The sequence below is a fragment of the Pelobates fuscus genome, chromosome 1 (assembly GCF_036172605.1).
Source record: "Pelobates fuscus isolate aPelFus1 chromosome 1, aPelFus1.pri, whole genome shotgun sequence".
Taxonomy (NCBI): Eukaryota; Metazoa; Chordata; class Amphibia; order Anura; family Pelobatidae; genus Pelobates; species Pelobates fuscus.
Window position 1 is genome coordinate 448,884,639 of NC_086317.1, and position 24,647 is coordinate 448,909,285.

Here is a 24,647-nt window from a genome sequence, read left to right on the forward strand (position 1 = left end):
CACCATAGCTCACTTGGTGGGCACAATTGTATGTAGAATTTGCATATTTACCAAACACTGGATGTCTCCTGCATTTCTACTAGAATCTGCCTGGAAAACAAGTAAGTCCAGTGGATAAATTAATTTGCTATTTGGCCGGTGGATTCATTAAAATGTTCCCATTGGCAGAGCTATAATCCAGCAGGCAAATATAACAACCCCTTGGCAGCATGAGAGTTGTGTGATGGTTGGCCAGCTCTTTCTAGCAAGCTAGTACACTAAAAGTAAAATAAAACTAAAAACATTACAAACAGTATTAGTAAGCAGCCATCTTCCTACTCATCACTGTTAAGTAGACATGCCCCCACTGGGTGGAGGTTAAGCTAAGAGTTAAGAGCCCTTTGATGGTTATTTGGGGTCACATTGACCACCATATCCTGTTTTATCATTATTTTTATTTTTTATGGCTGCTATTATTGCCAGCAGGCATAAACCACAGATTTTAAATTCAGGTCCAGATTTTAACAATCTGGTCTAAGATTTTGAGCATTCAGATATATATTTAATTTGTTCTATTGCATCCAGACAGGGTGATATTGAGTTTACATTTAATTCTTTTTGGATGCTAGATTTTTACATGTGGACATTGTTAAATCTTGTGAATATTTTGCAGTCTGAATGCATTCCCTCAGAACCAGAGGTACCCGGACTTTAGTCAGTTGATCCTCAGAGTATGTCCCCCATACATTTTACATTTTTTTCTCTTTTGTAACCTTTCCCAATGTTGTTTTTCCTTTAAAAAAAAAATTATTAGAAAAACTTAAAAAAACATTAGAAAAGCGTATGTGCTCATTTTGAACTCAGATATGTATACTTTGGTGTAATTTGGACAAAATAAACAAATTAGGACACACCTAAATGGGATGGATGTATATTTTAAAAGCTTGTACATCTGATAGTTTGAATATAGAAATCTATATGTATTTTTTTCTTTCATGATCAGCATTCTGCATTTTTAATGAGTTTATAAGGTATGGCGCAATATATTTAGATTTTCAAAATGCTTAATTATTCGAAAATATTTTAATTTAGGAGATTGTTTTATAATATTGTTAAGAAATAATATATATATATATATATATATATATACACACACACATTTTATTTATATAGATATTTACTATATAAATGTATATAATATGTAAATATGTAAATGTATATAATATAAGTTATATAAGTTATATATATATATATATATATATATATATATATAATATTTCTCTATAAAGTTAGCATGCTTTGCTACCATGCTTACAAGGTTAATAAAGGACTCACTAGTACTAAGTACTTTGATGTAGAGGTGGACTTAAAGGGACACTCCAGACTTTTAATGGAATTTAGCTTGCTGAAAAGCTTTACATGTGAATCTTGCGTCCTTTTTTTTTTTTTCCTTTTGCAAAAAAATGCAGTTTTCTTAGTTACACCTAGTTACACTCCTGGCAGCCAGCCCTGTTACTTCCTGGTTTGGTTAGCTCAGTTGGGCTAAACTCAAGAGTCAGACAATTGCCCAGAGCACCTGCCTTGCAATGGACTTGAGCTGCACTAGGAAGTCTGTGATTAAACGACCACATAAAATGTTGGCGGTGTTGGAATGGAAAGCTTTGCAAAGGCAGGAGACAAGAGAATAGCACATATTTTTGTGTCTGTGTTATAAAACAAGGTCAATTCAGCAATACGCTTGTTGAGGAATACATGTTGTGGATGTACCCCCCAAAATCTGTATTTTACACTATCCTTCCTCACTATACAGATCTAGTGTGACAATTTAGTTTCCATTTGCCTTAGTCACAAGAATCGCCACCTCCTCACAGGCTATTTCACTGAAGATTTATAGTGACAATCCTGGTGACAATCCATGTTTGCATAAGTTCATCACTGGCTAAAAAAGTGCTTAAAGGGGGCGGGGCCAGGCCGCCGAGCTGAACAGTCGCACAAGAGAGCGGCTCCTGCACTCTTTCCACGATTAAAGCACAAAACTCGGAATTTTGCAAAAACCTGACGGCTGACAGATTCAGCACATTGCAGGGAGGCACACCCGAACTGAGGCGAGGCTTGCAGAGACTGTTTTAGTCCCTCGGGAGGTGATCCTTGCCGCCCACGATGGGGCCTACTCTGGCGGTGAGCGGGGTGGACGGCCGCCGCCCCGCTATCCTGCCTACTGGGGCCACGCTAGAAATATGAAGCTGGGTGGACCTGGCCCCGTTTCCCCCCCCTCTGGGCCGGTGGGGGTGATCCCGGTCCACACTCCATAGCCCCACATAAAGCCAGGATGAAACAACACCCGAGGGCCGCAACCAAAATGGCGGAGACCACGTGGCTGGGTGGAAGACCGGCACTCTCTCCTCACCCAACTCACCACAAGCAGTTGACGGGTAGGAGCTGGCTCGACACCAGGGGTAAGCGCCTCAATCCCCAGACCAGCAACTTCAAACCCCAGACCGGCACCTACCGCACACAGGCTCTGAATGAGCGGAGGAGACGGAGACGCAGGCTCACACAAGCGTCCTTGCGGAAAGAGTCCCCTCAGCGAAAGCCGTTGTCCCTGCGCTGAAGCCCTGCAAGTAGATCCCCTCAGAGCACCGACCAGGCACCGATCACCACGGACGACTGAATGCCCGCACAAGCGAGGTCCAGTTCGGCAACCAGCATAGCTACAGGGACATGGCGCCCACCAGTGACAAACACGGGACTAAACCGCAGGTACACTACATGGAGTCTATCACCCTGCCATGCGCCTGGACAGAATCTAACATGGCAGTACCATAGTTCTCGTCCCTGCTACCATTCTCTAACGGCAGGTCCTATGGCACTAAACCTTTGACTGTCACCTGGCTATCGAGGGGTTCACCTGGAGTGGAATAATCTACACTTATACGAAGCTTTCATATATCACTGCTCCCGGCATGTCAGTTAATTATACCGACACAGTCTTTAATTTGACATTCTTGCTATAGCTCTTTCAGTGTGCTCATTGTAACCATTCATGAATCATTCTATTAACTAGTCCTATTTAATAGGACATCTTAAAATATGTAACACTAGATAAGTTTAAACATCAGCGCAACTAGCTTTGTGATATGCAGATTTAACCTGACATGCTAACATATCAAACATAAATGTCTAAATGCCTGCTTTCCTCATGTTAAAAAATATAAAAATGTGCTGTCTAGACGGCCACGCTATTGAAATGTTATGAAAAATGTCCGCGGATGCTGTTGTGGCTCTGCAAATCTGATGTTCATCTTTGCACAAGAAAAATAAAGAATTTAAAAAAAAAAAAGTGCTTAAAAATCAGTACACAGCTGTCGTTCAAAACTTGCCATGTTATTCTTGTTAAAGGACCACTATAGTGCCAGGAAAACAAACTCATTTTGCTGGCACTATATGGTCATTAGATCCTCCCCACCCTGAGGGCCCCCCTCTCGCTGTGCTGAAGGGGTTAAAACCCCTTCAGCCACTTACCTTTCTCCAGCGTCGGGCTCCCTCAGCGATGGGGAACTCTCCTCCCTCTGCCGACGTCAGCTCCGAATGCGCAAGGGTGGCAAGAGCCAGACGCGCATTCAAACCACCCATAGAGAAGCATTACTCAATGCTTTCCTATGGACGTCCAGCGTCTTCTTACTGTGATTTTCAAAGTGAGAATCGTGGAAGCGCCTCTAGCGGCTGTCAGTGAGACAGCCACTAGAGGCTGGATTAACCCTCAGTGAAACCTAGTTTCTCTGAAACTGCTATGTATTCAGCTGCAGGGTTAAAACTAGAGAGACCTGGCACTCAGACCACTTAATTGAGCTGAAGTGGTCTGGGTGCCTGTAGTGGTCCATTTAAGTGGCGATAACTCGCTACTCACTAAGAGATTTGACGGGCAGTGTTAAAGAGAACAATTTACTTTAATTGTGGCTTTACAGTAAATAAACCTGTAATCGTTGGGGGCACTTACCCTTACATTGTTTACATGTAGCATGCATAATTAAAACGGATGTTTCTGTGAATTCATTTATTTCATTGTTCTATGTCATTAATGGAATTTATCATTCTGAAAATGATTTAAACTCTAAGATGTAGAGTTTAATCAAAAGGGCTCTGCTTGTGAGTGAATTAAACTTAATTGTAACAAATGTGAATATGTAAATCGTATTACTCAGCTCTTTTAATATCCCAAAAAGTGCCCTGTTGAATTGTCCCTTTCCAAACTAAAATACAATCAACACAGTAAATTCAGGTAGCTTTGATCGTTTTTTTTTGGCAATCAGGCAATAAGAATTGACAATAATTCAGTTCCCATTGTTATAGACAACATACTATGCAACAATGTGCAATGTCAATCCGCAGTGGATAAAGCCAGTAAAGTATTGTCATGCATGAAAAGGGGCATTCATTTTCATGATGAGACAAAATGCTGTGCAATTTTCGGCACCTGCTCTAAAGAAGGATATTATGGCACTAGAAAGAGTGCAGAGATTTTGCCAAAAAAATAATAAAAGGGGGCGGAGCCTGCGCCTGAACGGGAGCGGACGCAAGTAACACCAGCTCCAATGCAAACCAGCGAAAAATCCCCCCAAAACACCCCAAATCACCCACACACATGGGGGACCCACCTGTCAGCATAGAGGATGAGACCCGGACACACCACATGCCGTTCTTCCAGGCGGCAAAGACACCACGAAAAAAAACGGAAAACCATGGCCTACTCCACCACCCAAAGCCTGGACCTGGAGGCTCTGTTTGTCGCCTTCACACCACCGGGTGGGTCCGGAGAGCGGCTGGCACAGCAGAATACAACAGCCGACGAGATGGGACACAGGTCCCACAAATCACCTGCATACACACCATCAGAGGTGCAGAACATTGAAAACAAGCTCCAGAGGCGCAGAACATTGAAAACAAGCTCCAGAGGAAGCCACAACCTAAAATGGCACTGTCTGGGTACAGCAAGGCCGTGGAAATTCCAGAGAGCCCTTCACAGCCCGTCCAGCCTCACACTGGGCATACCACACAGGCTGCAGGAGATGGATCAGCCCCAGTCACTCAGCAGGACTTCCAAAACCTGGTGGGAGAAATCAAAAACTTGCTGGCAGCTAACATGGCAGCTATAAAGGCAGATATACAGAACGTTTATGATAGAGTGAGAACAGCAAAGGGGGCATTGCTGACCTAAAACAAGATATGAATACCGTACAAGAAGCCATTCAACACCTAGAAACCACGCAACACTCACTCTCCATACACCTAGCCACACTGGATGACAGGTCAAGGAGAAACCATCTAAAGATATGGGGCATACCGGACACGGTGACCCCAGAAGAACTCCCCCACTATGTGAGACGTCTGGTGGCCACCATCCAGCTGGCTGCACAGCCCAAAAAAGTCACCCTGGGTGGGACCTACCATCTGCCTTAATCCAGCAGAGCCCCAGCGATGGCAGTAAAGGACGCCATAGTGCGATGCTCACACTCCCACGACAAAATCTCCATCTGGTCAGCACTGCAGGGCAAGACGCAGCTCATCTTTGAAGGCGCTAGCCTCACCTTCTTTCAGGACCTCACAAGGTCCACCCTACAATGGCAGAGATCTCTGCAGCATCTCACAAGCCAGCTAAGATCAGCCGGCATCAAATACCAGTGGATGTCCCCCGGCTACTAGTGGTGAACCACAAAGAGACAATACATAAACTCTCATCGATGACAGAGGCCTCGACTCTCCTCACGGCGCTGGGCCTACCATCCCTCAAGACGCTTGATGATAGATGGGTGAACACCCAGAGCTGGAACCCTTCCCGAGTTACCCCGTTTGTTCCTGCCGCCAACTCGGCTACCCACCCGGGGACTTGAACCTCCTAGAGACTGTACTCCAGGCTACTAAGAGTTATACCAGAACTTGATATAAGCTATTCACTATTAGTTACCAATAGTATGCTAACGCACCACACACACGACAACTACCCACGGAGAACCTACCACCCCTCAACTAACAACGCCTGGGCAGGTGTATGGCTCCACACCGGCCAGCTCTCCCCCCCCCCGCTGCCCCCACGGTTAGGGGTACCACCTATGGCAGGTTAGTTCACCCTCCTACATACAACAATAGGACAGCACCACACTGAACAGCCCGACCTGACACATCCCTAATACCGATCTAGATTAAAGACCAAGCAATCTCAAACTACACGCACACAATCACCTCTACAACCCATCCCTGAGACACTAACTCATACACACTCAAACAATTAAAACGTGCAAGACAATCAATGCTTTGAATGTTTTAACCATGCAAATGTTTTATGTTGATCAAACTGTTGGGGCACAGCAGAGTATTATGCACAACAAATTTAAACCTCTTTAGTTTAGAAAAACATCGCTTGAGAGGCGCTATGATAACATTATACAAATCTATCCGGGTCAATACAAACCATTGTGTGGAAATGTATTCACAAACAGGACTTTACATAGGACACGAGGTAATGCGTTTAGACTGGAAGAAAGAAGATTTAGTCTAAGGCAAAGGAAAGGATTTTTTACTGTAAGAACAATAAGGATTTGGAATTATTTGCTTGAAGCAGTGGTTTTATCAGCAACTAGATGAATACTAGCAAAAACTGAATATTCAATGATATAATTTTTCAACTGTAAGGTAATAGCTTCTTGATCCAAGGATAAATCTGACTTCCATTTTTTTCCTAGTTTGTTGTGAATTTGGAAGTGCTTCAAACTGTTTTTTTACCTTCTTTTGGATCAACAGCAAAAAACAAATGTAAGGAAGGCTGAACTTGATGGACACACAACTATGTAACTATGTAATTGTCCGAAATTAAATTCCAGTTTGACTTAAAACAGATTGTGATTTGTTTAATTGTATCTGCTGATAATGAAATCACAAGATGCTTTTACAAAATGACGTTTTTATGTAGGTATAATTGCATGTATCTATGTTTGCATGTATGTATGTAAGTATCTTTGCTGCAGAAGTTGTCTTTACAAATACAAATACAAACTTATGTGAGAAACAGTACAGAGTACAAATCTCTTAATATACACCAAAAAATAGTAAATGCTGGTGCATGCAAATGAAATGTATAACTACCCAGTGTTCTTAAAGATGTACAATGATATTCTCCAATCATATAATTCATACATAAAAACATAAAAACAAATAGTGTAATTATTGAAAAATTAACTAAACAGTGACTTTGGTGCAATTCTCATAACAGCTGCATTGGGGTGTTATATTACAGGGAACTAGACAGTTGAGTATGGACAGCCTTCTTTTTATTACTGCGGTGGACCACCAGTATATCGCCACCACGGATTCCCTTTCCCAAAATAACATAGCTTCAACACTCATCAAAGTAAATAGCGCTAGTATCGCCTTACGCCCCCTCACATTAGTCAAAACTGAATGCTGGGAGTAGATCTGTTTAATGCAGGCAAGCACTCACAATTTATACACACTGTAAACTCCTCCCTTGTGCCTGAGAGATAATTGAGTCAGGAAACTTACAACTGAATCATCTCCCAGGTACAGAAAAATATAAAAAATTTTAAACACCCCAAAAGTACTGCCAAAATCCATGGAAACCCCACATCCCCGGATAGCTTGGATCGGAGTGCTTAACATATCCAAAAAACACTCGGTTCGATGGTTTGGAATTTCCATTGAGGTACAGTTTTGACTGGACAGCCACGAGGTAGGAGCCCAAAATAGTACTAGAGAAATTGTGGCAACGGCCGGTCTTAGTTCGAGTATTTTTGTACAAAAAACCCTACACAATATGTGAACGCTTTTAAGTGTCGAATGCTCCCTCCATTCAGTAGTTTATATCTCCCAAACGCAGTTCGTATAGTTCAGGATTTCCCAATTGGTGTTCCACTGAAACCTCGGGTTCCGCAAGAACAAAATTAGGGTTCCACCGTGGATTGCCACAGTCAAATGGTTGTCGCTCCCTGCTGTTGCCGGAAGGTCGGAAACAGCAGAGATCGCAAGACCACGATCTTATTAAGAGATCACAAGACTGTGCCATTACACAGTCTCAATAATGTGACAAAGGCAATAAAAAGTTACTCAGCAACAAAGAAAAATACGATATTCTAAAATTATTTATTTGTATTCTATCATCACAGATAGAATTTGCAACATTTCAACTGAAGTGATCTTCGTGATCTCTGATCTTTGTCAAGGCTTCTATGATTGTAGGCTGGTTTCACTACGGTATTTTGCTAACATTGGATGCCAAAGTCTAATAGTAAAGCTTTTGTAGTTTGTATAGAAAATATTCATTAGTTACTACCTGTACTGCTTGCTACCCTCTACTTATTGGCCAACTATCCCATGTACAAACTGACTTCTTCATGTACAGAACAAGTTTCACGTATTTCTAGAAGCAGTCCTAAATTAAGTAGTGTTAATATAGATTAACGTGAACCTTTGATTTTAGAGAAATCTAGAAATTTGGTAGAAATTCTGCTAGCATAATGTATAGATGACATTTTGATTCTCTTGTCATGAAAAGTATCCCTTAAGTTGGTCTGCACTGTGTTTCTGCTTATGTGTTGTGACCCATGACCCACCTGTTTATTATCTAGTTCATCGATGGTAATAACGTTTTATTGAATTTACAGTATCATTTGAAAACAGGAGAAGTAATTTAGGAATGCAAATGTCGGATTAGGGTCGAGGAGAAAGTGAAAAAAAAATATTTATAATTTATTTATAAAATATCTTACCAGGAAGGATACGTTGAGATTTCTCTTGCTTTCAAGTATATCCTGGGTCCAGAAAAACATTGCATTGTTACAATAGGGTACAATATTAAAAAAAATAAAAAAATTGTATTATTTGTATATATATATATACCCATACATACACACAAATATAAATTTAACACATGATAAATACACGTAATAAATATAGTCAACCATGACAGGTGCATTCTGTATTGAAGTAAAGATCTCTTAAAAAACATTTGGATTGAAAGAAGATTTGACTGTGTCCAGTGCCATACCTACCACAGTTGCAGGGGTTGCCCCTGCGACCAAGCCCATCACTCCAGGGGGTGCAGCAACCCCTGTGTCTGTGGGCCACCAGCATTCCTTTTGGGGCGGTGCACAACCACACCAGCCCGGGGTTCCTGGATGTCTGACAGCTGTACCATGCTGCTTCGCTCCTGCCTGTGTGTGTCATGGCCAAGCGGTCTGACAGTAAGGAGAGATGGAGGAAAGGTACACATGGAGTGGAGGGGGGTAATGAGGGTGGAAAGAGACACATGGAGGGGGGATGGGAAAGAAAAAAGAAAGGGGTACATGGAGTGGAGGGAAAAATGAGGGAGGAAAGGGACACATGGAGGGGAGGGGAGAGAGGGAGGAAAGGGACACATTTAGTGGAGTGGGGGAGAGGGAAGAAATTTATAGATCTCTCTCTCTAACGCACTTTTATTGTATCCTTTATCTACAAGTTTCTTTTTAACATGTGATGATTATGAAAAAAAATCCTGTATATCTGAACAATTCCGTCTAAGACGGGTAAATTGGCTCTTGGCAATTCCTCTAAGCCAAGGTTGGTGATGTTAACAGTGGGGAGTATAAAGAGAGAGAGGAGTCTTTACACAATAACATAAAAAAGTTGGATGAAAAAATTGCTGAAACGAAAAATACAAAATATAGCAGAGATAAGGAAAATAAGTGGCTTAATACCGTTGCCACAAAAAATAGATTATCCCGTAGAAAAACACATTCCTCTAATTACAGGAGCGTTGCACCTGGAACACCCAGTAGGAAAGCTAGGATTAATTCATATTCTAGGGATTCACGAAGGGGTCAACAAAATTCTGTAAATAAATCACACGAAATGCCCAATAGGGAAAATCCCCCTCGGTTCCCAGATTTATGGGAATCACGTAAAAACTATGGAAGAAATATACGTAGAACATCAATTAGTGAAAGACATCCAAGGGCATACAGGGGTTCATCACCCACAAAGGGAGAAACTACTAGGTCCTATGTACAAACAGTTAGGAGTAAAAATAATTCAAGTGATTATGTACCCCAATATAATGATTCTACTGTAAATTTTCAAGGGAAACACAGAGGTCCCAAAGAAAAAAACATTACCAACTATTTTCGTCCCAGGGCATGGGAACATCCCAATCGGTTCTCAGTGCTGTGCCAGGACTCTCTACAGAAGAGGGTCAGGACAGAGGATTAGAAGTGGTTTCTTCAAATATACATTTATTAAAAGAGAAAGAATTGAGCAGAGGGATTTTTAATTTAACTCCAACCCCACTCTATGATGAGGAGATTAATTTATTATCAAGGAGTTTAAAGTTTGCCCCGGACAGAAAGGCCAATGACTTTGAGCTGTATATTGACCTAAAAAAAATGTATCCGTTCATTAACTATAAAAAGGCATTTTTTATTACACCCACCTGTGATTGAGACTGATGTTGAGAAAACAGATGCCGATTACAGATTTCACCCGAAGTCCCATTTTTTTCGAACACATAGTAAAGGCCCTTTTTTGGAAACGTTTGAACATATGGTAGATCAACAATTTCGTACTATCACTAAGAACACAATTAAGAACAAAAATAATCGTCCCCAAAATGTAAATAAAGAGGAAGAAAAGATACTTAAACAATTGATTGAACGAGATGATGTGATAATTAGAGAGGCGGACAAAGGGGGGGGGGGGGAATAGTGCTGATGACCACATATATATACCACATATTATCTACAAGAGGCATCCCACATTTTGGGAGATAAGGATACATATAGTATACTTAAAAGCGACCCGACTAGCCAATTTAATGTGGAACTCCGAATTATTTTGGATAGAGCCAAAGAGAAAGACATCATTTCACAAAACAATTATGATTTTTTGTTCCAAAAGAATCCGATTATTCCAATATTTTACTTTCTCCCTAAGACCCATAAACGCCTCCCCAATCCACCTGGACGACCCATTATTAGCAGCATTAATTCCTTGACCGCTAATTTGTCAGCTTATGTCGATTCACGACCCAAGGGGCACCATCATACGTTAAGGATACCAAGTCCTTTTTCCAGGAAATGGAGAGTATTGAATGGAACCCAGAGTACAGTTGGGCCACACTTGATGTGACCTCATTGTACACGGTGATTGGTCACAAATTGGGTCTTGAGGCGATTGATTATTTTATGGAACAAGACATGACATTATCAGTGGATACAAAGGATTTCATTTTTTCTTCTGTTCAATTTATTTTGAATCAGAATTATTTTTTCTTTAATGGTGATTATTTTTTACAAATCACGGGGACCACCATGGGTACCAAGTTCGCCCCCAGTTATGCCAATATTTAAATAAGGAGGTGGGAGGAGTTATTCGTGTGGTCAGGGCATAACTGGAGGGCGAGCTTGGTCCTATGGCGGCGTAATATTGATGATGTAATTATTATTTGGAAGGGGTCTTCTGCCTCATTTCAGGATTATGTGAAGTTTTTGAATAATAACGAGTATCACTTGGTTTTCACTCCCATGTGGAACAGGAATGAGATCAATTTCCTTGACCTTACCCTGCCCCACGATTCAGGATATGTTCGGAGTAAATGTTTTTTTAAACCCACTGATGGGAATGGGTTCGTTCATCGTAAGAGTTGTCATCACCAACCTTGGCTTAGAGGAATTGCCAAGAGCCAATTTACCCGTCTTAGACGGAATTGTTCAGATACACAGGACTTTTTTTCACAATCATCACATGTTAAAAAGAAACTTGTAGATAAAGGATACAATAAAGGTGTGTTAGAGAGAGAGATCTATAAAATTGGTGATATAGAAAGAAAAACACTTCTGGAAAACAAACCACGTCCCCCCAATACTAGTGACAGTTTTTGGTCTGCATTTATCACTCACTTTAATACTGACCATAATAAAATCAAGAGAGGTCTACAAAGTTTTTGGCCAATTCTGTTACAGGGTCCTATTTTGGGAGCTCATTTATCTGATAAACCTACAGTTATATATAACAAAAATCTCAAAAATATGCTAGCACCTAGTTATGCCATTAAGCCACCATCAGTTCATACCTCTGCTCTTTCAGGCTCTTTTCGGGGCTGTGGTTCTCGCAAAGCCTGTGCCACGGCATCCATTAAAAATACCCACTTGTTCTCTAGTTTTGTAACGGGGGAAACTTTCAAACTTAAGAATTATATCAATTGCCACACGGACTTTGTGGTATACCTACTACAATGTCCGTGTGGCATGCAATATGTGGGACATACAAAGAGGATTGTAAAGGTTCGTTTGTTAGAACACCTTAATAATATTAAAAAGGGATTAATGACACATTCCACATTCACATTGGGTGTTTATTTATAGGACTGGAGTTTTTTCTTCATATCTAGAGAAACATCTTTTTCACTTTTATTCACTGCACTTTATTATTATGTACAAAGTAGATTTTTATATTGTTCTATTTTTGATGAATATAATTTATGTTTAATTGGGAGTTAATATAGATGATATAGTTTGACTACCTATAAAAGCTACTAACATCCATTGTATAGTGATATATAAATAATGCATGAGGGTGTTTTGAGTTAAATATAGCTAACACATGTTCCTTTAGCAGAGTTTTGAACTTCAATTACTTCTTCTCTGATCTACATGAATTGTAGCTGAATTTCTGTGACCGGTTGCCATAGAGATTAATAGCCGCTGGAACGCATTTGGAACGCAGATGTACCCGCGACGTCACTTCCGGTGTCGGTGATGATGGCCACTTCCGGTTTTCTGCCGAAAAAGGGCGCCAATTTTATGGAGAAGCTAGAAACAGCTGATGAAGCAAGATTCATTCTCCTATCCAAATAGAAGAGGATCTACACGCCCACTGAATCCACCAATGGACTTAGGGATTAGCCCTATTTAAGGACACGGATATGTTTGTTTGTAATATGTATTGATACATTTCAATTGTTTTTATTGCGGTCCCTGAGGAAGTTCACATAGAACGAAAGGCATAGGACTTTTTTTCCCTGCTCTTCATATCCTATGCTGATTGGTGACTGCTTACTTTTTTTTTTTTTATTATTCTATTTTTTTCACGTGCAAAGAGTAACAACAGGCTGGAAACGCCACGATAGCTGTATCCAGCACAACATAAACAGTTAAAATATGACAGTTACATGGCTATAGTGATTCAGCACATTTTTATGTTTAAGTGAGAGTATAAACGTAGATATGTACAAGTTGTGGTCATGAATTAGAGGATAAGTTAGCGTAGAATTAGCGCGTGAGCTTATTTTGCTATTGTTTCTAGTCGAAGCTTAGTGTTACTGTGGGACATGACCTCTCCTGTGCTTTAAGTGGGTGGTTCACCCGTGGCTTGCATGCACGGAGTGTGTGTTTTGGAATACCAACATGTGTGTAGTGGCCAGTAGGGTAATATAGGATCCCCGGTCACCCTGGGGGGGCGGGGGGGGAGAGAGAGAAAGTGAAAATCGAGTTCTCTCAATGGCCCTGTTTCTGTTGGACAGATATGTGGTTGTGGGTATGACTGCTGTAGCGGGTCACCATTCCCTCTGACTTTAAAAAGGTATAGCATGTGGCAATGTGATGTGCCTAAAATAAAAATACTAACGGTATGAACATAATATAAGTAAATGAACAACTTTTGCACTGTGCACCAACGTGCGTTTAGAGTTCCTTGGTGTATGCCCTTGGGGCGAGTCTGTGGGCCTGGAAACCTGTAAAGAACGAGAAGCGGCCTCATGAGCCATCAAAGTCCCGTCAGGTTGCGGCTGCTGTGTCTTTCCGTGTTTCGAGCCTTCGGGGGACAAATGGTAGGGTCGTCGCTGGGTCCCCGATCCCGGGTGTAGCGGGCATGGTGGGATGTCCCGTGGCTGGAATGGCGTCCTGTCTGAGGCCCATTGTTGGAAGCAGGTCTCTCGCTCCCTGCATGTCTTGAATAGTGTGTCGGGAGTCTCCGTGTGAGATTTGTAAGGCGCGCGGGCCCCTCCACTTATACGTGATTTTTTCACACGGAGGAGTGCCGTGAAGGGCTGGAGAGACCGACGCCAGGCCATTGTGGACCGTGAGAGGTCTGAGTAAAATGACAGCGACTGAGTTTCAAACAGGTAGGGAGAGCGGTTCCGTGTTGCGTTCAGCACTGCTGTTTTATCTCTACTGTTTGGTAGCCGTACCAGTAGGTCCCTGGGTTGTGTGGTAGGGGCTGTGGTAGGCCTTGGGAGACGGAACATCCCTTCTGGGGTTATCTGCTTAGCTTGTTTGGCTGTAAGTAGGGACATAAGTAGCCGTCTTATAAAATGAGGTAATTCCTCCACCGGCATCTCTTCCGCGATCCCTCGGATCTTAATGTTTTGGCTGCGCCTCTGGTCCTCCAGGGCTGCGAATTGGAGCTCGAATTTAAGATTCTGGTGTTGCAGATCAGTAACCTGTTGCTGTATTTGCTTGGTGTGCGAGCTGGTGTGTAGGGATCCCTGTTCCAGGGCACTAATGCGGCCTGTCAGGCCTTGCAGGTCAGTGCGTATGTTCGCCATATCCGCCTGAATAGCGTGTTGAACCCCGGCCAGCAGGTCCTTCATGACCGCTATGGTGACTGGGGGTGAGTCGGGTCGCGGGGGAATGGGGAGATGGGTCTTTGGCACGGGTGGGGGCTCTACCTCCGTTCCGGTGGCAAAATGCTCGGACATGTCGGAGCTGTCGTCGTCGTGGGCGGCCATGTTTGGGCTCCCTGCAATCCGGGCCTGTCTCCAGAGGTCTCCGATGCTAGGGATTTGCCGTGGCCTGTCTGGTTTGGTCTTTTTAGTTTTTCGCCCCATCTAGTCTGCCTCAAACAGCACTGCTTTTTGGTGGTTGCTATGCAGCTTTTGTGTTAAATTGTTTTTATTACGTTCTCTTATGTTAAACATTCACAAAGCATATATGAATACTTTCGTGGCATCATTGCCTACGCAGAGGCTCTGCTCGTATATCTCAGGTACTTGGGGATGTGCCTACGCAGAGGCTCTGTTTGGTATGGCAAAACATAATCAGAAGGAAACCGCCTACGCAGAGGCTCTGTTCGTATATCCCAAGAACTTGGAAATGCGCCTACGCAGAGGCTCTGCTTGTTATGGTAAAATATCATCAAGAGAAAAACGCCTATGTAGATGCTCTGCTTATATAACAAAGGTAACTAACATTTCGCCTACGTCGAGGCTAACTTATTGCAATACTTCTCAGTTTGTATCTTTGTGTGTGCTATCTGCGAATCGGTTTGGTTGTTTGTGGCCTTGGCCTATGTCTGCTTGTACTGTGGTCGGTTCTTATGTGTTGAAGTGTGTGTTCTCGGTGTTTGGGGTCTTCTGTTTGGTGGGTATGCGATCACGTGGTCTCCTTCTGAAGTTGTGTAATACATTAGGTTCTATCTCTTTCGAGAGTCCCTGGTGGGTGGTATGCATCCGTCCAGGGTGTCTGTCTCGTCTGGGTCGATAAACGGTGTGGGTTATGCTGGCCGTGTGTGGGTGTTTGTGCCTTTGTGTGTCACGGTGTATTGTGTGGTCGATTTGGCGTCGGTCAGTGTCTTGTCTCATTGTATTTTGGGTCGTGTCAAGGTCTGTAGCTGGGCTGTGTATGGCTGGTCTGTTACGTGGTTCTCTTTGTGGGTGCCGTGCCCGAGTCTCTCGTGGGTGTATGGGCTGTTTAGTAGGTGTATGTGTGGTCCTGTGGTCGTCTTCGGGTTTTGGGTATATGTGTCTCGGTTTCAGTGGCCTGTGGGTCGTCTGTGAGCGGTGCGCGTCTGCTCGGTTCAGTGATCTGGTCTACCGAGGTGTAGTCAGGGTAATGCCGTGGTGTGTCTGGGTTATATTAAGTGGTCGTGTGTCTGTTCGGGTGGGGGGGGGAGGGGTTCCATGGGGTAGGGAAGGGTGATGCCCCCCATCGCCGCCCCAGAGCCGCCGCTCCCTGGGGCCGCATTCGGGGGACCTCTGGGCCTCCATTGCACTCTTCGCGTCCTTGCTTACGGTTCTGCAAGATGTGGTAGAAAGTCGTCCGAGTTAATGTGGCGTAGCCAGTAGAACCAACGGTTTGTGTAGTTCTCCCTCTGTTTCGGGGTAGTTGCCTTCATGTCCTCGTATTTTCTTATGTCCTCCACTTCCTCTACCCATCTTCTTATGGGTGGCGTGTTTGTCTGTTTCCAGAACGTGGGGATCGTGGCCTTGGCCGCGTTAAGGAGTCTCGGGATGACTGATCTGGTATAAGTCGGCGTCGGTATGGTAGTATGATGGAGGAGGAAGGCGGCTGGTGTCCGCGGTAGGGTCTCGTCCGTTATGTCCCGTATCGCTTTGCGTATCGCTTCCCAGAAGGGCCGAATACGGGCGCATTCCCACCAGATATGGGTAAATGTGCCCGTCTCTGTTTCGCATCGCCAGCATGTGTCGGGGATCTGGTTGTCCCTAGCGTGGAGGCTCGATGGGGTGATGTACCACCTGGTCAGGATTTTGTATGAATTCTCCTGTAGTCTCGCCGAGCCCGGTGTTTTCTGTACGTGGGTGATGATCTTGTCCCAGTCTGCGTCAGTTAGGGACTCGTTGATGTCTTCCTCCCAGCGTCTGATGCATGGTGGTGCCAGAATATATCTGTTTACTATGATGGCTGAATAGATTTGGGATACGGCCCGGGTCGGTTCCTGGTCCTGCGTGCATAACGTTTCAAACTGCGTCAGCTCTCGTTGTAGGCAGGGTCTTTGCGGGATTGATCGAATGTATTGCACGATCTGCGCCCGTGCTAGGGTATGCGTGAATGTAAGTGGTTGGTCGGGGAACAGTTCAGTCGTCGGGCGAACTGCGAATGGTCGACTGAGTACGTCTTTGATACGCAGGGTTGGGATGTGTTTGGTCAGGCCGGGAAGCTGGCTCTGGTCTCCGGCCGGGAAATCCGGGTTGCCTGTCAGTGGGAGTAGTGGACCTGGGTCCGTTGTCAAGTAGTGTTTCGTGCCGTGTCTGTGCCAGACCTGCATAGTCGCCGTTACGAATGGGTTCTGTATTCGCATGTGGCGGTACGCGGTTTTCGTAATCCATGGCAAGGCACGTAGGTTGCAGTTGGTTATTTCTGATTCCAGTTGGGCCCATAGTTTCGTGCTTCCCTCCGTTGTCCAGCTCAAGAGCCTGTTAAGGTGTGTCGCCTGATAATATTTTCCGAAATCGGGGAGTGCCAGTCCCCCTCGGAGTTTGGGCAGTGTCAGTTGAGAATGAGCTATGCGCGGGGACCTGCCCTTCCATACAAACCTGCGGACCTCCGATTTCAGGGTCGAGAAGAAGGAATCCGGGGCCAATATTGGCACCGTCTGGAATATGAAAAGAAGCTTAGGCAGAAGCGTCATCTTGACTGCGTTCACCCTTCCTAGCCAAGAGATATAGTGTGTGTTCCACGTTTGTAGTTCCTCAACCGCCTTCTTGAGGATGGGGACATAGTTATGGGCATATAGGTCTGCCGGGTTTGGTGTTAGCCAGACTCCCAGGTATCGCATGTGCTGGTTGCACCAGCGATATGGGTACTTTCGCTGGAGTGTCTGCCTGAGAGCGTGATGTATTGACAGTCCTAGGATTTCTGACTTCGTTGAATTGATTTGGAGATTCAAAACTCTGCCGTATGTTTCAAATTCCGACTGGATGGCTTGTAGGGTCTGATCTGGGGTTGTGACTATAAATAGGAGGTCGTCTGCGTATGCTAGGGTCTTGTGGTGGGTCCGTCCTATAGTTATCCCTCGTATGCTGTCATTCTGTCGTATTCTGTTCAGGAAGGGTTCCAATGTCAGTGCGAAGAGCAGGGGTGATAGCGGGCAGCCCTGCCTTGTTCCGTTGTAGATCTGGAATGGGTCCGTTAGTGCTCCGTTGATCCGAATGCGGGCGGTTGGGCGCGTGTATAATGCCTTTACCCAGGCGAGGTAGTGTGGTCCCACGCCCAGAGCCTGGAGTGTGCCGAACATGAGGTCCCAGTCCACCCGGTCAAACGCTTTTTCTGCGTCCGTGGATAGGAGGAGCGTTGGGGTCTTCAGTGTTCTGGCGTGTGCTATGATGTTCAGGGCTCTGATGGTGTTGTCCCTCACCTCTCTCCCTGGGATGAATCCCGTTTGATCCGGGTGGATTGTTGATGGAAGTAGGGGGGCAAGGCGTGCCGCCAGGACGCTTGCTAAGAGTTTAAGGTCCGTGTTTAATACGGAGATCGGGCGGTAGCTTGGGCATAGCGTAGGGTCCTTCCCCTCCTTAGGTAGAAGGGTGATGTTCGCGGCTGTGAACTGGGCCGTTGGCGCAGCTCCTTCTAGAATGGAGTTGAGGGCCGCTTGCAGTTTCGGGAGGAGGTCCGTGGAGAAGGTCTTATAGTAGGTGAGGGGGAAGCCATCGGGTCCCGGTGCCTTGCCTGTTTTTGCTCTTTTGAGAGCGTGTGTCAGTTCTTCTGTCGTGATGAGCATTTCCAGGTTCTCCTGGTCTGCGTTTTCCAGTCTGGGTCCGTTTGCGGTGTCCAGGTATCGCCGGATCTCATCGCGTTTTTGGTGGTGTGATTCCCCTGGTGCGTCTTGGCGCAGGTGGTATAGTCCTTGGTAGTAAGAGAGGAACGCGGATGAGATCTGGTCCGGGAGGTGCAGGTGCTGTTGTTGCGGGCCTTTGATTTTTGGGATGTATAGCTGGGTCCTGCGTTGTTTTAGGAGGTTCGCTAGTAGTCTCCCACACTTGTTCCCGTGTTCGAATATTACGTGCTTGAAGTGTTGGTAGGAGCGCTGTATCGAGCGGTTCAGGTGCGAGGAGAGCTGGTCCCTTTTGTTGACCAGGTCTCTGTAGACCTCTGCGTCCAGTGTGCGTTTGTGGGTGGCTTCCAGGGTTGCAATCTCCCTGCTGAGGGTTATCATGGCCTGTTTTGCTTCCCTCTTACGAGTGGAGCACGCTGTTATCAGCTGGCCTCGGATCACTGCTTTGTGGGCCTCCCAACACATCAGGGGCGTCGTCTCCCCCCGCTCGTTGTCCGTGAAGTAGTCTTGTATGGATTGTCTGGTCTTGTCTACTAGTAGCGCATCAGAGAGGATCGATTCATTCAGTCTCCAGGAGGTTTGTCTCGGCCTGTACAGGGGTGATTGTATTTTTATACGGATAGGGCAGTGGTCCGACCATGTCATGGGCAATATTTCCGCCTCCTTGAGCAAAGTGAGGTCTCGGTGGGGTATTAGGAAATAGTCCAATCTCGAGTATGAGGAGTGAGTCGCGGAGTAAAAAGTGTAGTCGCGGGATGCGGGGTGGAGCGCCCGCCAGCAGTCTGTGAGTTGATGGTAGTGGATGGTGTGTAGTGTGTTGGCGTGTCTGTTATCCGGTGTAGATCCTTGTTTGGTTGTCGAATCTTGTCCAGGGTGCAGCGCCAGGTTTAGATCACCGCCGATGATCAGGGTGCCTTCCGCGAAGTTCGTAAGTGTGTTTAGTGTATTGCGTAGGAATTGGTGTTGCTTCGAGTTTGGGGAATAGAGGCTGGCGAAGGTGTAGGCCTGGTCTAGTATGGTGCCTTTCGTGAAGACATATCTGCCCTGTTTGCATCTGAGCGTGGCTCGTTCAATATATGGAATCTGGCTAGAGAAGAGAATGCCAACTCCTAACGTTCGCCTGTCTGGGTTGTTGCTGAAGTATCCCTGGCGATAGTAGCGGTCTTTCAGTGCTGGGGCTCTACCTTCCTGGAAATGTGTTTCCTGAAGAAAGGCTATGGATGCCTTATAGTGTTTGAGATCTCGCAGGAGCCTAGTTCGTTTCTCACGTACGTTGAGGCCGTGAACGTTGTACGAGACTACGGTGAGGTCCTCTCGGGCGAATCGGCTCGACCCCTGGGCCTGCATCTTCGGAGCGGCCAGGGGGGGCTATATGGTGTTTCGTGGGGAGGAGGGGGAAGGTGGGTTAGTCCGGCTAGGGACGGTGGGTGTGAATGTCCGTGTGGTGTTGTGGTTGTGTCCGTGTGCGTGGCCAAGGTAGTCGTGGTTCCTGCTGTAGCGTTGGGACCTGTGTTTAGTAAGGATAGTGGACAAGAGTCCCGGTGTCAAATACCCCCCACCCGCCGTGCGTCGGGCTTGGGTCTGATCCGGGAGGGACGCTGTACCTCCTATGTGGGGTAGCGTTATGTCCTGTTCCTGTGGGGGCGGTGGGTAGTCGGGATGGGCCGATGGATCCTGTCCTGTTCGGTTGTGGTGTAGACAGCTGAGCTGTGGGCCCGTCCGATAGGTTTGTCTGTGGTTTGTTGAGTTTGGGAATCAGTCTCCTATGTGGCTTAGGATTTGAGTGGGTTGCTGTCCCTGCTATATTGGTGTGTGCGTGGGTCGTCTATTACATATGGTCTGTTACTTGGCAACGGGATTGGTTTGGTGCGCGTTTGCCAGCCTTGGCGGTGTCTGTGTTCTCGAGAGTGGTTTCGGGGTTTGGGCTGTCAGCCTTTCGTTGGGGGTGGGTGCTAGGTATCGGTTTCTGCATTTGTTCCGGCGTGCTGTGCGCGGTGGGCCTACGGGGGTCGGGTGTTAGTTGGCTCTGTGTGGTGCGGGTGTTAGGGCACTGCGTGGGTTAGCTGGGCATGGGTTGTCTCTTGATTTTTGGGGTGGACCCAAGTCATCGTGTGCAGCCCTGATGGCGTCGTACGGTGTCATGGGACCAACTCGCCGTCTGCGGCCATCTGCGCCTATATCTTGCCCTCCATCTATGTGGTCCGGTCCCAACCCCTCGATTCTGTGTGGTGTCGTGCGTCTAAGTAGTTGTGCTTTTGTCTTTGCGTCTTTACTAAGTCTACGTATGTGGTGGGACACTAGGGTAGGGCTGTGCCCGTAGCTGTGTGGGGTTTAGTATCGGCAATGGTGGCAACTTTCTATTGGGGGGCTTAAGTTCGGGCTGGCATTCTCCCCCCCTCCCCTACCTCCCTCCACCCCCACCCTCCCCTCTCCCTCTCCCACCCTCCCCTCTCCCTCTCCCACCCTCCCCTCTCCCTCTCCCACCCTCCCCCTCCTCCCTCCCTCCCCGTTTGCGTGGTGAATCTGCGGGATAACACGTGTGTTCTGGCTAGTGTTAGAGGCTCTAGGCTGTGTGCATTTGGCTTTTGGTGTGTGCGAGTAGCTGGTAGGGTCATGCAGATGGTGTGTGTCCAGTTCTCACGTGAGCTTTCTTTCTTTGGCAGTCCTAGGTAGATTGTCCTGGTATTTCCGCTTCCCCCCCCCTACTCCCCTCTCCCCTCCCATATCAGCCTTCACCCGTCCCATCGTCCCGCCCCTGTTTGTCCGTTCCTGGAAGGTGCGTCTTGCGTCCCATCCCCCACCCAAAAATAAGAGCTGTTGGGGTCCCCCTTTGTGATGTGCGGGGCCAGTATTAAGGCTCAGCCTTGGAGTGTGTTCTGTGACTCGTGTATTTCGCCTCCCCTCCCCCCTTTCCCCCACCCAAACCCCCAAAAATTAAGTCTCCAGAAATTAAATTCAAGAACTGCAACTCGCCCCTTGCTAGGGTACTCACGGTCTGTTGTAGGGGTCTGCTGTATGGTGGGTCTTTGTCTTACCGCCAAGGCTGCGCGGTGCGGTGTTGGTTTACATCTCGTGTCCGAATTGGCCAGGACGTCCCTCACGGTGGCGTTGTGGTTGGGGTCTTTGCTGGCCCAGGTCTCTTCCTTGCGGTGGTTGGGGTCTGTTCGGTTGTGAGAGGAACGACCTCGCCAGCCAGTTGGGGACCGTGACCAATGGGAGTCCTAGAGTGCGCATAAACGGGTGGACGTCATCTGGTTTCCGTATTGTCAGGTAGTCCGGGCCGTGTCGGGCTGAGAGGGAGAAGGGGTATCCCCAGCGGTATTGTATGCCAGCGTGTTGCAGGGCGGTGGTGATCGGGCGTAGGGCTCGTCTGGCCTGTAAGGTGAAGCGTGATAGGTCTTGAAAGATAGCGATGGTCTGGCCTTCCAAGCGGATGGTGCCCAGGCGTCGTGCTGTGCGCAAAATTTCTTCTTTTAGTTGGAAGTTATCTAGGCAGCACACTATGTCTCTGGGCTGATCTTCTGGTGCTGGTGGTGGTCTTATTGCTCGGTGTGCCCTGACTAGGCCTATTCTGGGCATATTCTGATTGCCCAATACCTGGCTAAAGATCTGTCTCAGGAGCTCTGGGATATTTTCAGCCGGGCCCCCCTCTCTGACTCCACGGACTCGCAGGTTCATCCTGCGTCCGCGGTTATCTAAATCGTCTACCCATGTGGTCAGGTGGGCTATGTCAGCTTCTTGTGTTGTTACTGCGGTGTTGGCTTGCTCTAAGTCTGTGCGGAGTGCCCTGGTTTCGGCTTCCGCCACTGACATCCGTGCCTCCACATTTGTCAGGTCTGCTCTCAATTGGGCCACTTCTTCCCGGACCACACGGCCCAGGCGGTCTGAGAGGGCCTCAAAGTCCATTTTTGTAAGTAGATTGGGCAGTATTGCCCTCCACTCACCATCCGGTTGCGGGGGTTGCTCCGGTATCGGGGAGGGTGATGGTGAGAGCCTCAGTGGGGTAGATGGCGTGGAGTCCCTGGTCGGGTTTGCGGCCTCCATTTCGCGCTGCGGCGTTCTGTCGCGGGCCGCGGTGTGTAGGAAGGCCCGGATGGTTTGATTGCCGCCCGGTCTCGACGTTCCCGGGGTACCGGCGGCATCTGCCCCTCGTTTGCGACCCATTTGTTGTCTCGTTGGTGTACAGGGTGAGCAATTAGTTGCGGTTTATCGCGGGTGCCACGAGGAGCTGTGGGATTATGCGGCCATGTTCTCCGGCTGCCGGACACGCCTCGTCCGCTATGCAGCTTTTGGACGCTGGAAATCGGGTGTAAGTAGCTGTTTTGTCCGGAGCTCAGACATCATGCGGCCATTCAGCTCCGTGGCTTAGCTCCGTGGCTTAGCTCCGCCCCGCGACTGCTTACTTTTTTAATGAATACATTTATAATTTTTTTACCCTGACCTGTGGAAGTCCTGTAGTGGATTAATTATCTGGATGTGATCAGAGAGATCTGTTGGCCCCCCATTACATCGGGGGAGGCACCTTGAGAATTATTACACTTATCTACATCTAGTGAGTGCAAATATCGCTGCGCATAACGAAATTGTGTTGTTACAATATCACACTGTTTTATTTTTTGTCTTTTCTGTAGATTTACACAGCCATATCCTGAATTGTTTGTTGTGGTTTTCTATATATGATATAGGTCGCTTCTGGGTAACGACCGAGGGAGGCTGTTATTCGTGATCTAAAGTTAAGTACTACTCATTGTAAAATATTTTACTATTTGTGTTTTTCACCTTTTGGTGATACATCTGTTTGTTCTCCCTTTAATAAAGCCTGATTGATTGTAGTGTATGAGTTTAGGTAGGATTGAGCTAAGTCTGTCTGCTATTATTTTGGCATATAGTTTTGTATCTATATTGAGGAGTGAGATTGGTCTAAAGTTCGGACAAACAGTCGTTTTTTTGCCCGGCTTTGGTAGAGTAACTATATGGGCTAGGAGCATTTCCCTAGGAAGGGTACCTTTTTGGAAACTGTAATTGAACAGGGTCAGTAGATGAGAGCTCAATTGGCTGTGGAACGTCTTGTAATAGGTGGCCGAGAGGCCATCTGGTCCCGGGCTTTTGGCTGTGGGTAGGGCCCTAATATGGGTCTGTACTTCCTCGAGTGTAATAGGCATAAGGAGTGTCTGTGTGTCTGTTTCTTGTAGTCTGGGCAGGTGGGACCTATCTAGGAATGTGTTGATCTCAGTCTGGGTTGGAACATGGGTCGAGGGGTCATCTCCAAGGTTATACAATGAGCTGTAGTATTTAGCGAATTCTTGTACGATTGTGTCTGGGTTTAATATCTTGTCTCCTCTTGTAGTGTGTATATATTCAATCTTAGTGGCTAGTGCTTTTTTCTTCAATTGTGAGGCTAGAAGAGCTCCAGCTCTATTACCCTGCTCAAAGAAGCGCTGTTTAAATCTGCGGAGTATGAAATTTGTTTTAGCCAATTCTATTTCTCCTAGTTGGCGCTGTATGTGTTTAAGCTCCTTCGCTTGTTGGGGGGATGGGTCTGCTTTATGTAATGCGGACATTTCTGTCAGTTTTTTGGTAAGGTCCAAATACGTTTTAAGCCTTTGTGCTTTAGCATATCTAGCGTGTTTAATAAAACCCCCTCTAATGTAGGCCTTGTGAGCCAGCCAGAGGGAGTCCGGCTTGGTTCCTGGCATCTGGTTAGTGCTAAAGTACAGGTTCAGTTCCTCCCGGATATCTGCAAGTATGTGTGGATTGGTGAGTAGGTGTTCATTCATGCGCCATTCATGCACCTCTACCTTTATTGGAGAATTGTTCTCCCAATTGGAGCATCACTGGCGCATGATCAGACCACGAGATCAAGCCACCCCTGTCTCCTGTACTCTCAATATCATCGAGTTGTGTATAAGGAATCGGTCGATACGTGAGTAGGAGTTGTGTGCAAGCGAGTGAAACGAGTAGTCCCTCCCCATTGGGTGTGTCACCCTCCATGGGTCTATATATCCATCGGTTAAGAGGGATTGGTTAAATTTTCGTGTTGTGGAATCTCTGTGTGTCACCGTGGTTTGAGCTACTGTCCCTGAGGACATGACGTCCAACTGATCATCTAGAATACAATT